The sequence below is a fragment of the Meles meles genome, chromosome 7 (genome assembly GCF_922984935.1).
Source record: "Meles meles chromosome 7, mMelMel3.1 paternal haplotype, whole genome shotgun sequence".
Taxonomy (NCBI): Eukaryota; Metazoa; Chordata; class Mammalia; order Carnivora; family Mustelidae; genus Meles; species Meles meles.
In genome coordinates this window covers 148827415-148839941 of record NC_060072.1, presented here as the reverse complement: position 1 = coordinate 148839941, position 12527 = coordinate 148827415, and positions in this window count along the sequence as shown.

Below are 12527 nucleotides of genomic sequence, written 5' to 3'. Positions count from 1 at the left end.
GATCGTTATGTCACTGCTCCATGACCAAAATAAAATCTGCTTCGGGTGGAAACCATGGCCTCCCAGTTGGTCTCCCTGAGACTGTACAAGGACAAGAGAAGTACTTAGTGCCTTAACGTGCTGAGAACATCTGTGCCAACCCAACAGCCAGGGGGATTATTTTTGCTGAGATAGTAACTTAAGAAGCTTGCTTTTGTCCGTCATGGCTCTGTGAAATTTATATGCAAGAATGGAGGAATTTATGGAAGCACACAGAAAAGAAATGTCTATCTTCCACACCTAACGTTGCTACGATTTCAGAATTAATTGCAAGAGTTGGTCAGTTGGGAACCGTTTTTACTGTTGTATCTGTAGTCCTGGAGCAGAAGTAAAAGTAGGATAAATTTATATTTGCACTCCGGACTTCACGTTATAAATTTCATCAGGGTTGTCGAGACGACTGGTTACCTGTCCCCTGGTTCTACTCTTACCCCAACATATCCGCACAAACTGCTATTCCTCTTAGAAGATTTGTGCCTGTTGGTGAAGAAACTATGCTGTGTTCACTTTCCTGCATTATGCCTTCCCCATGCCACAAGCCCTTCCTGTGTTTCTGTGCCCTGCTCCTTCTGTAAGGATGCCACCATTCTGGGGCTCCCGGGTGGCTTGGTCAGTTAAGACTCCAACTCTTGATTTGGTTCCGGTCATGATCTCAGGTTTGTTAGATCAAGCCCCACGAGGGGCTCCGCGCTGGGTATGGAGCCTGCTTTAAATTCTCCCTCTGCCCCTCCCCACCACTCTTCTTTAGGTTCAGGTGAATATGTTGCCTAATGTCCAACCATATTTTCTCTGTGAAAACACTGGGGCAGGTACATAGATACCATCTTTCCATTGTGTTTATTTGGTAATGGGTATTTTCTTTCAGTTGGATTAGAGATCAGTGGAGTGTTGAGGCTGTGATTCTTTTTTTTTTTTAAGGTTTTATTTATTTATTTGACAGACAGAGATTACAAGCAGGCAGAGAGGCAGGCAGAGAGAGAGAGGGGAAGCAGGCTCCCACCGAGCAGAGAGCCCGATGCGGGGCTCAATCCCAGGACCCTGAGAGTACAACCTGAGCTGAACACAGAGGCCCAACCCGCTGAGCCACCCAGGTGCCCCGAAGCTGTGTTTCTTATCTCCATTTATTTGTAGAATTTGTTAAGTGACATGTGCCCACATGGGAGTTAGTATACGATTTCTCTTCAAAGTACTTGTAAGTGGGCTTGCAATGGGAAAAAAAAAAGAGGAAAAAGAAGAAGAAAAAAGTCTCTATGTTTTCAAGGGTCTTAATCAATTGCTTGGAAATGTGGAGATATTTTTTCATATTTATCTTCAGATCTAAGTGGCTCTACAGATCCCTCGAGTGATGTGAAACTTTAGAACAGTTTTGGTTTTGGAGGATCTGGTGAGGAGAGGCCAGGGTTTCCTTACATCACTTATGAGAATGTCAAGTGATATGGTGCCTCCAGGTTGCCCGCCTGCCACCAGTGGAACCTGGGCTACTGTGCACTTCAGAAACGGCACTGGAGGGCACATACTGAAATGACTGAAAGCCGATTTCTACACCAACCTGGACCACCACCGGTTTTTCCTGTCTCCATAGTTTTGCCTTTTCTAGATCTTGGTATTTTATTAATGTGCGTTTCCCTGATGACATGATGTGGAGCATCTTTCCATATGCGTATTGTCCATCTGTCTGTCTTAGTCGAAGATAACAGTTCAGATACTTTGGTCACATTTTAATTGGTTTGTCCTCTTAGGGTTGACTTGTATGGGTGCTTTGCTGGGTACCTAAAGAATCATCATCATTCTCAAGTTCATACAGGACTTTTCCCATTTTACTTCTAGAGATTTTATATGTTACGATAGGTCTGGATCCATTTTAAGTGTGTGTGTGTAAGGCCTAAGAGCAGTGTCTGGATTTATTTATTTACTATTATTTTCTTGTGGACATACAGTTTTTCCAGTACCATTTGTTGAAAAAATCGTCCATTTTTAGTTGAGTCAACTTTGCTCCTCCGTCAAAAGAATCCGTTCACTGAGCATGTGTTAGCGGTTTGTGGATTTCCCTTCTGTTCCACAGACGTACTTGTTTGTTCTTTTGCTCATTGTCTTGATTACAGTTATAGAAAATTTTGAAATCAGGTGATTACCGTCCCCCAGTTTTGTTCACTTTGTTCATTTTCCATTTTGACCCATTTCTGGATCTTTTGTCTTTCCACAAAAACTTTACAACCAGTTTGTTGATATCCACAAAGTTACTTGCTGGGATTTTTACTAGAACTATATTAAATCTATATATTAAATAGGGTCAATTAAATATTAACAACAATACTTAAATTAAAAATTAACAATATTGAGTCTTCCAACCGTGAACATAAAATACTTACTCATTCATTGAGAACCCCCTTTAACTTATTTTGCTACTATTTTATATTTTTTCTTCTATAAATCTTGTTCATATTTTGTTAGCTTCATACCTTACTATTTCATGTATTTGGTGCTTAGTTTTTTATTTATTATTTTTAAAGATTTTATTTATTTTTTTGAGAGAGAGTGAGTGTGAGCGAGAGAGCACGAGTGGGGGGCAGGTAGAGGCAAAGGGAGAAGCAAACTCCTCCCTGAGCTGGGAGCCTGACGCAAGCCGTATTCAGGACCCTGGGACCATAGGCCGAGGCGTAGTGGACTCAGCTGCCCAGGTGCCCCTGGTGCTAATTTAAGTGTGTTTGTTTTACATTTCAGTGTGCATTTGTACATCGCTGGCACATAGAAGATCAATCGGCTCCTTTGTATTAACTTTGTACCCTGCAGATTTGCAGTCCTCATCTGTTGGTTTCAGAAGCGTTTGTTAATGCTCTGGGTTACACAGGAAATCATGTTGTCTGAGAACAGTTTTATTTCTTCCTTTCCAATCTGTGTATTTTTAATTTTTTTTCTTGTCTTATTCTGTTAGCTAGGACTTCCAGTACCATGTTGGATAGAGTGACGGCGGGGACACTCCTGTCTTGTTCTTGTTCTTAGGGGAAAGTGTGTGATTTCTTACTATTAAGTATAGTGTTTGCTGTGGGGTTTTGTAGATATTCTTTATCCAGTTGCAGTTCCTCTCTGTTTCTGTTTTATGGAGAGTTTTCAGTCCTGTACTGGTGCTGGATTTTGGCACATGTTTTTCTGCATCTGTTGTTTGATTCAGTGGTTTTTCTTCTTTAGTTTATTGGTGTGATACATTAGGTTTATTGAATTTTTATTCCGTTCTTCTTGTTAAATTGGCCTCCTATATCTGGAATAAATCCATGCAGTCATGGTAATATAAGTCTTTGTTTACTTTATTGGATTTTATATGCTAATATTTGTTGAGAGTTTTTACATCTTTGTTCAGATGTTTTTGTCTATAGTTTTCCTTTCTTGTAACATTTTGTCTGGCCTTGGTAATGCTGCCTTATTTAATGAGTTAGGAAGTATTCCCTGTGCTTCTATCCTCTGAAAGAAATTGTAGAGAGTTGGTGTAACTTCTTATTAAATGTTTAGCAGAAACCCCTCATGAAGCCATCTGGGCCTGAAAGTTTATGAATTATTGATGTAATTTCTTTAACAGAGATAGGCTTATTCATATTATCTGTTTCTCCCTGAATGAGTTTTGGTAGATTGTGATTTTTGAGAAATTGATATATTTCATATAAATGATCAGTTTTTTAAATCATAAAAGAGTACTGGATGTCAAATGTTTTGTTCTGAGACAATGATATGATCATATGTCTTTTCTATGTTAGCTTGTAGGTATGATAACTTTGATTAATTTTTAATATAGATCCAGACTTACATATCTAGAATAAAACCCACTTGGACATGATACATAATTCTTTTTTATGCACTAATGATTGCACTAGCTAATATTTTGTGGAGAACATTTGCATCGAAGTTCATGAGATGGACTCATCTGCATTCTTCTTTCTCATTCTTCTTCTTTTCTTCCTTCTTTTTCTCCTTTTTCTCCTCCTCCTTTCTCTTAATTACTGTATTTCTCTGGTTTTAGTATCACACTAATACTAACTTCATAAAATAATTTGGAAAATGTCGCTCCTGGCTCTATTTTCAGGAAGAAATTGTGTAGATTTGGTTTGTATTCTTAAAATGTTTGATAGAGGGGAGCCTGGGTGACTCAGTCGGCTAACCATCCAACCCTTGATTTCTGCTTGGGTCATGATTTCAGGGTCCTGGAATTGAGCCCCATGTTGGGGTTCACTTTTAGTGGGGAGTCGGCTGAGATTCTCTCTGCCTCTCCCCATGCTGGTGTGAACTCTCTCTCTAAAAGAAAAAAAGATTGTTTGGTAGATTTTCCAGTGAAATCATCTGGCTGTGAAGTAGAGATTTTAGTTTGTTTTGTTTTTGTATTTTTGTGGTTTTAAGTTACAGATCAGTTTCTTTGGTGGTTAGGGTACCAGACTTTTCTGCTTGTCTCACTTACACTTGTTGAGATTTGTGGTTCAGTTTTTCAAGTAGTTGATCTTGAAAGTTGTAGGAGTTACGAGTGTACATTTGGTTGCAGTAATGCCCTTATACTCCCTTTAATTTTCTGTGGGATCTGTGATGATATTCCTTTATTCCATTCCTGTAGATAGTGACAGGTCTTCTTTAATTTCAATGTTGCCAGTCTTGATAGAATTATTGACTTGACCAACATTTTTTTTTTTTTATTTGTACTCTCTGAGTTCCTTTTTTTCTGCTTCTGTTGTAGGAATTTTGCCCTTCCTTTTCTTGTTTCTTGGTTTGATTATTGATTTAAGACCTTTATATTTTATTGTAAACATTTAGGACCATAGATTTCCCTTTAATAGTGTTTTAAATGACTTCCACATATATTTTTTAAAGATTTTATTTATTTATTTGACAGAGAGAGAGCACAAGTAGGCAGAGAGGCAGGCAGAGAGAGAGGAGGAAGTAGGCTCCCTGCTGAGCAGAGAGCCCGATGCAGGGCTCCATCCCAGGACCCTGGGATCATGACCTGAGCCGAAGTCAGAGGCTTTAACCCACTGAGCCACCCAGGTGTCCCGGCTTCCACATATTTTTATTTTGAATTTTCAGTTTCTTTCTTTTAGTTCTATGTGTTTTACATTTTTGAGACTCATTTTATGACTTATGGATTACATAGAAGAGTATGGGTTTATATTCAGGTAATTGTAGAATTTCCTGTTTTCTTTCTGTTATGAATTTCCAATTTGACTTTGTTCATGTTAGAGAACATATTCTGTATGATCTTAACATTTTAAATATTTGAGGTTTGTTTTGTCAGTCAAGATATAATCTGTCTTGGTGTTTGTTACATGGGTGCTCAAACAAAATGAATTTGCACAAACTGGCTGGTGCGTTGAGCAATGTCAGCTAGACCCCGCTGGCTGACTGTTGTGTAGTTGTTACTAGTTACTAGTGATGGGTGCTCTCCTGGGGCGCTGGGGTACAGATCTCACACTGCTGTTCCAGAAATGCACCTCCCCATTCTGCCAATGATATCTTGAAGCAGTGTTTCCTCTGTCTTCTCGTTCCTCATGGCGATCTTCAAAAATGCTTCCATTATTTTTTTCTTCATTTACCAAAGCTTTGGGTTTGATGTTTTGGTTTTGTTTTGAAATCTGAAGATTCACATGTGTGTATGGCATCATTTCTGTCACGAGCCACTCTGAAAAAGTTCACGTTAATATTCTATAAAAGTTTCAAGGCATCCGTACCTGTTTCCAGGATGTGTGAAAATTTATATAATTTTATAACTGAAAATTTTATAAAACTTATGTAATTAATAAGAAAGTTAAGTAAAATTTTAAGGGTACAAATAGAAATATAAGCACACAAGGGTATTAGTAATTATTTTCTATTTAAATACCAGTTATTACAGATGCATTTGATAATATACTAGTCAAGAGTGGGTACTTAAGTGTATCAATGATAACAGAGGTCGCCATTTTCTATGCAGGCAATTTTTTTTTTCCCACTGCAAGCTTTATTTATTTATTTATTTATTCATTTTCATTTTTTAAAAATTTCTTTTCAGCGTAACAGAATTGATTGTTTTTGCACCACATCCAGTGCTCCATACAATACGTGCCCTCCCTATTACCCACCACCTGGCTCCCCCAACCTCCCACCCCCCCCGGCCCTTCAAAGCCCTCAGGTTGTTTTTCAGAGTCCATAGTCTCTCATGGTTCACCTCCCCTTCCAGTTTCCCTCAACTCCCTCTCCTCTCCATCTCCCCATGTCCTCCATGTCATTTGTTATGCTCCACAAATAAGTGAGACCATATGATACTTGACTCTCTCTGCTTGACTTATTTCGCTCAGCATAATCTCTTCCAGTCCAGTCCATGTTGCTACAAAAGTTGGGTATTTATCCTTTCTGATGGAGGCATAATACTCCATTGTGTATATGGACCACATCTTCCTTATCCATCCGTCCGTTGAAGGGCATCTTGGTTCTTTCCACAGTTTGGCAACCGTGGCCATTGCTACTATGCGGGCTATTTAAAAGAAAAACAGAAGGCCAAATTTCATAAATGCTTAATAAGTTCACATTTACTGAGTTAAGAGTCAACTTTGTTAGCTTTGATTCAATCTTATTTATATATATCAAATTCAGATCTACTTAATAGATATTGGCTTTGTGTGTTTTTCTGGATTTTTGTTACCTGTTGTAACAGAGAGGATGATATGCAGTAGCATTGCAGGAATTTATTTTACATTAAGAACTTTTTAGAAAAGAATAACATTCTTACCAACATTTATGTTCAGTCAAGACTGACTCAAGAAAAGTCGATTAAGGCTGGACTCCAACATTATTTACAGCAACTGTGATATTCTCTGTGGAATATGGAGATAAGAATTTCTGAATATTTCAAAATATTCTCTTTTATGATACTTTCCCCTCTATCAAGGTGTGTTCTTGACCCACAATCCATGGCTGTACTGCCATGTTCTGGAACTTTCCTTGTCTCCAGGGCACCTTTCTGCCCCCTGGTTGTGCCCTCGACACAGGGCGTGATCTGTTTCAGATGTCTGGCCAGTCTGATAATTAATGTGACCTGCTGTGTGACCAAATGGTATATTTTTCATTCCTTTGTATTCATATTGGGTTAGATATTTACATTTTAATTTGATGTTTCAGTGTCAAACTAGAAGACCAGCTTCCTCTTGAGGTTAGTTAGGACCATTTTACTTCCAAGAATATTCTGAAGGCTTATCTGAAATATTATAAAGCGTTATGTAATTATCAGTCTGTATGGTTTTCTAAAAGTGCTTTCTTCAGCCAGCACCCATTCATGGATGTCCTAATAAATCTGAGGCATCATGGGAGGCATCGTGAATGAATGAGTGGGTGAATGAACACACAACAGAATGTGGTCATGGAATTTCAGAGTCTAGTAAACTCAATCTTGTATAAATCAACAGAAGAAAGTATGTTATATAATGAATGCTTGTTTGGCTGATTTGAAGTAGAACTTTGTACAGCTGACATTTATATAAAATCATCTACTAAGAAGAATCGAGTTAACTAGAATCTGGACTTCTTATTTATATGTGAATACTGTTCTCCTAGTATACTTCATAGAAAATAATGGGGTTAATAAATGTTTGAAAAATGAATGAGACTTATCCAATTATGATATGCAAGAACATTTTAGTTTATTTTCATATATTTTTTAAAGATTTTATTTATTTATCAGAGAGAAAGAGAGGGTACAAACAGGGGAAACAGCAGGCAGAACAAGCAGAGGAGGAAGCAGGCTCCCCGCTGAGCAGAGAGCCTGAGACAGGGCTCGATCCCAGGACCCTGAGATCATGACCTGAGCTGAAGGCAGACACTTAACTGAACGAGCTACCCAGGTGTCCCAAGAACATTTTATACTAATAGCAGAACAGTTGTATATCATGTATATAATATCAAATTATATGATATTTATATATATACACACACACATGCATATGTGTATGATAAGAGCTAAAATAAAATTCACAAGTTTTTCCCTCACTAGGTTTTTTACATGGTGTGATAACTCATTTTATGTTTCTTGCCTAAATATTTATAAATACATATATTAAAAGAGAAATCTTTAGGGGTGTCTGGGTGGCTCAGTGCGTTAAGTGTCTGCCCTCTTACTCTCCCCCTGCTTGTGCTCTCTCTCACTCTCTCAAATAAATAAATAAAATCTTAAAAAAAAGAAAGCAATATCGCTAATGACTCAAAAGAGAAAATCGAAGGAAAAGGGATTTAACGAGTATTTTATTTATGAAGCCTCTCACTTGAGCTAATGATCTATTTGGAGGAATGTATCTTTATACGCTTTTCCTTATGTGGCCCCACTGGCAAGATGGACGTGAGTTAGCCACAGCTACGTATAAATTCAGAGGGGGTGTAGGTGGGAGCTGACCTTGGGCAGAATGGCACAGTCCTGACACCTGAAAGTGCAGCTCAGAGTGAGGTGCGTGTGAAAAACAGGAGGCAGGATACTTGACTATGTGTGTGTGTGTACACGCACACACACACACACACACACACACACACACTCAAACACGCCAGCCTTCCTCCCTTTTCCAGCTTTACAAACGATATGCTGCCATCAAAGCATTCACACCTAATATTCCCACTGCAGGCGCCCCTAAGTGGAGGGCTGTTCCGGGAGAAATTGTTCCTCCTGTCCGGGAGGAACTAGGGGACAGAGCAGGAGGGCATCCATGGCTTAGAACCAAGCCGTGGTCTGGAATTTGAGGTTCCTCCTCCTCAAATGGTCTGTTCTGTTGATGGTTCCGTCCATGCGCACAGAGTCATCGGTCAGATTTCCTATGACCTTGTCTGAAAATGTAAATGAAAGATCCAGTATAAGCACATGCTTGGGGACTATTTTTACATAAAATTTAAAATTCAAGTTAAAAAAAAAAACAACTCCTGAATTGTTCGTATATGAAATAAAGGAACAAAACCTATTATCTTCTACAGTCACAGGGATTCAGGAAGATAGTGTATTCATAAAAGAAGATTGGACTTTAAGAAAATAAGTGATAATACAATGATAAGATTTTTTTTTAAAAAGAAACTTAATGATGGTTAAACATTTTTAAAAATGTTTGAAAAATAGAATTCAGGAAGCCTCAGAAAATGTAAAATCAAAACACAGTGTTCAGGTTACATGCCAGAAAAATTAACAGAAAGAAACCAATTCAAGGGACCCAACATTTGACTAAGAGGGTTTGAAGAAAGAGAACATAGAGAAAATGAAGAAAAAAAAATTATCAAGAAAAACAAAAAACAAAATAACGGAAGAGAGTTCTTGAGATCCATGAGTATTCTAAGAGACAGGATATAGTGAATGTTAAATAAGGTTTAAAAACAGACCCACACAAACCTGGCTTTGTGGACTTTCAGAACTACAAGGATAAATAAAATGCCATGAAAATCCCCGGGAAGTACATGAGGTTATACTAACTAGAAATGATGAGCTCACTTCTTAAAAGGTGGTGGTATAGAATGAAGCAATTCCTTCCTTCCTTCCTTCCTTCCTTCCTTCCTTCCCTCCTTCCCTCCTTCCCTCCTTCCCTCCTTCCCTCCTTCCCTCCTTCCTTCCTTCCTTCCTTCCTTCCTTCCTCTCTCTCTTTTTCTCTCTTTCTTGAGAGAGAGGGAGAGAGAGAGAAGCAGGTGCAGGGTGTGGGGGGTAGGAGGAGCAGAGGGAGAGGGAGAGAGAAAATCTTAAGGAAGTTCCATGCCTAGCACCCAATGCAGAGCCTGACACAGAGCTCCATCTCACCACCCTGAGATCATAACCTGAGTCAGCATCAAGATTCAGACCCTCAACTGACTGAGCCACCCAGGTGCCCTTGAAGCAATTTCATCCACCTGTTTTCAAGCAGTGGTTCTAATGCTTTTAGCGCTCATCCAGACTCCCAAGAGCGGAGTGTCTACAGGCATGTCAGATTGGGGGCCATCCTGGGATTCACGCTCTTTACCCTCCCATGCAGAGTTTTCTAAGGTGATTGGAGGTTGCTGTCCAGTAAGGCAGGTGCTAAATGAAGCCAAAGAACTGGGGTCCAGGAAGAATGTTTCTGGTTGATGAGCTTGGTTCATGGCACATCTCGGGGGAGAGCTCTACAGAGACCAGTGATTTTACCAAAGCAGAAGGAGAAGGGACCAGAGAGAGATGTCTGTGTAGAGAGGATGGGTAGTCAGAGAGTGTGATGGGAATGCTGCAGGAAATGAAGTCAAAAGCAAGGAGTGAAAGGACGTTCTTCAGAGAGAATCACGTCCCTTTGAAAGTCAAGGAACATTCAAGAAAATTTTTTAAGCGATTTCATCCTAGCAGACAAATCATTATTCTCAGTGGTGAAAAGTGCCTATCCATAATGCATTCTCAGCAATCAGAATCAAAGGACACATAAAACAGGAGATAGCAAGGTTGAGATTGTCATGCAAATGTTACCAAACTCACCATTGTGGAGGTGCTGATGATAAAGTCAGAGTTGCAGGGATGGTGAGCACAGGCATGCGAGCACTCACATCATTTTACAAAATGAGGGACCAAGATGGAGACTCCATTTCTGAGGAAAGAAAAGAAAGAAATAGAAACAGTTAAGTATATATCATGAAAATCACCGAGGTAATTAACAGATGTTAGACTGTACTGAGCAAGGGGGCAGGTGGCGTGGGGGAACCGTGAGAATAAATTTGGTCATGCGGGGATACATCGATGATGTTTGCAGTCGATAATCAAGAAATGGTCTGCTCATTACTGAGAAAGGTGGGGAACCGGAATCGGGAAGGACTGTAAATGTTCTGTGTTTGAGGGATTTGTGCTGGGTCATGCCAGGAGGTTGAGGATCAGTACACAAAAGCCTGTCTTCATAATAATCCTTTAATACAATCTGATTTTTAGACTGTATTATTTCCAAAGTACTGTGATTGATGAGTTGAACAAAGATGGTTGTGGAAGCATGATTTTTATTTTGTGGGTAGGAAAATGGAGCACTACAATGCATGTTTGGTTTGTCCCGGACCTGGCCAGTGATGGAGCGGGGGGCCACGGCACAGGATTTCTTGGTCTGGGGTTCTCTGCTCCAAGACTCAGTGAGGGCATAGGGCAGAAGTCAGCAGGAAGGCACGCAGTCCTCTCGGATATAGAACTATATTCTGGGGAAATGCCAGTGAGCAGAAAAGCAATGGAAAATCCAGTCACAGACTGAGTTTTTGCCAGAGGTTAGGTTGGAGAATTTGAGCAGAAAACCAGTTTGCATACCTGTCCTGTGCACATGGAGTGGGGGTTGTTCCATTTAAAGAGAAATGCTCTTTGCTCCTTTCTGGAAATAGTTATTGTTTGCCCCTTTTCTGTTAGAACGGAGGAAATTGGCTCTGGACAAGAGTCTACTATTCATTTTAAGTACCCAATAAAAGTCCTGCATATAGACTCGAAGTGCCAGCCAGAGGACAGGCAATTAGAAACCTAGGAAATATTTGAACACAGGTTTGAGGTTATTTGAACTAATAACGACATTTATTACTAATGAGACAGGAGATATGATTAGACTTTCTTTGTGAGCAAGGGCAGTATCTCCTGGCAACCACTGATTTTATTTCCAGAAAACATACCTTTACTTTATCACATGTAGTTTATCTGACTACAGGACTCAATTGTTGGAATATTGAAGTATTGTGACTTATTGTAATCAAATCTGCACGCAATTTTCCTGTAAGATAATTGTAAGCTTTCACTCTATTGAAGGAAATGCTTTCTAATAAAGAAAATCAGTGTTAAGTATGGGAAAATTTCACTAGATTCTAAGTTTTTTCTTACTGATAACAATGTAATGTGTTGAAAAATTCTGCGAGAATTTAAATCCGAAGGGTGTTGTAAAAATTATCACTATTTCTTATCCTGATAGATAGCAGCATGTCTATAAAATCAGTCCTGGTAGGTGAGGACACTTCAGTAATATATAATTTATATGTATATTAATTTTTCCTGAATATCTTTCCAATACTTAGAAAAGGGGGCCGTGACCATAAGTGTTTAATTTGTTTGACCTCATTTTTCTTTCCTTGGACAACTGATTACATACTCTGTAATCATAAATTTCTATATGTAAAATGGTAGGCTGGTTTTTAGGAGATGACGTATAAATAAGCCACTTAATAATTTTTCAAATTTAAGTATAATAAACACTCCTTTAGAATAAAAATAAACTAACAAAATGTAAAATTCAATGTTCAAATTAAAGAGGGTAAAGATTGATTTATCCGGTTAGTACTTACAGATTAATTAAATGTATTATTTCTTATTTTTATCATTACAAAGTTACATATTTTTTCAAGTACAGACAAACATAGCAAGTCAAAAGTCCTGTGGTTACTTTCCACCTCACTAAGAGTAGTGTACAATTGTTCAGGACATTTGTTTTACAGTAAATATAAAATATATTATAAATACAGTAAATATATTATAAATATATTTCCAATTATGTGTTCTTTTATGACTTCCACTTTTT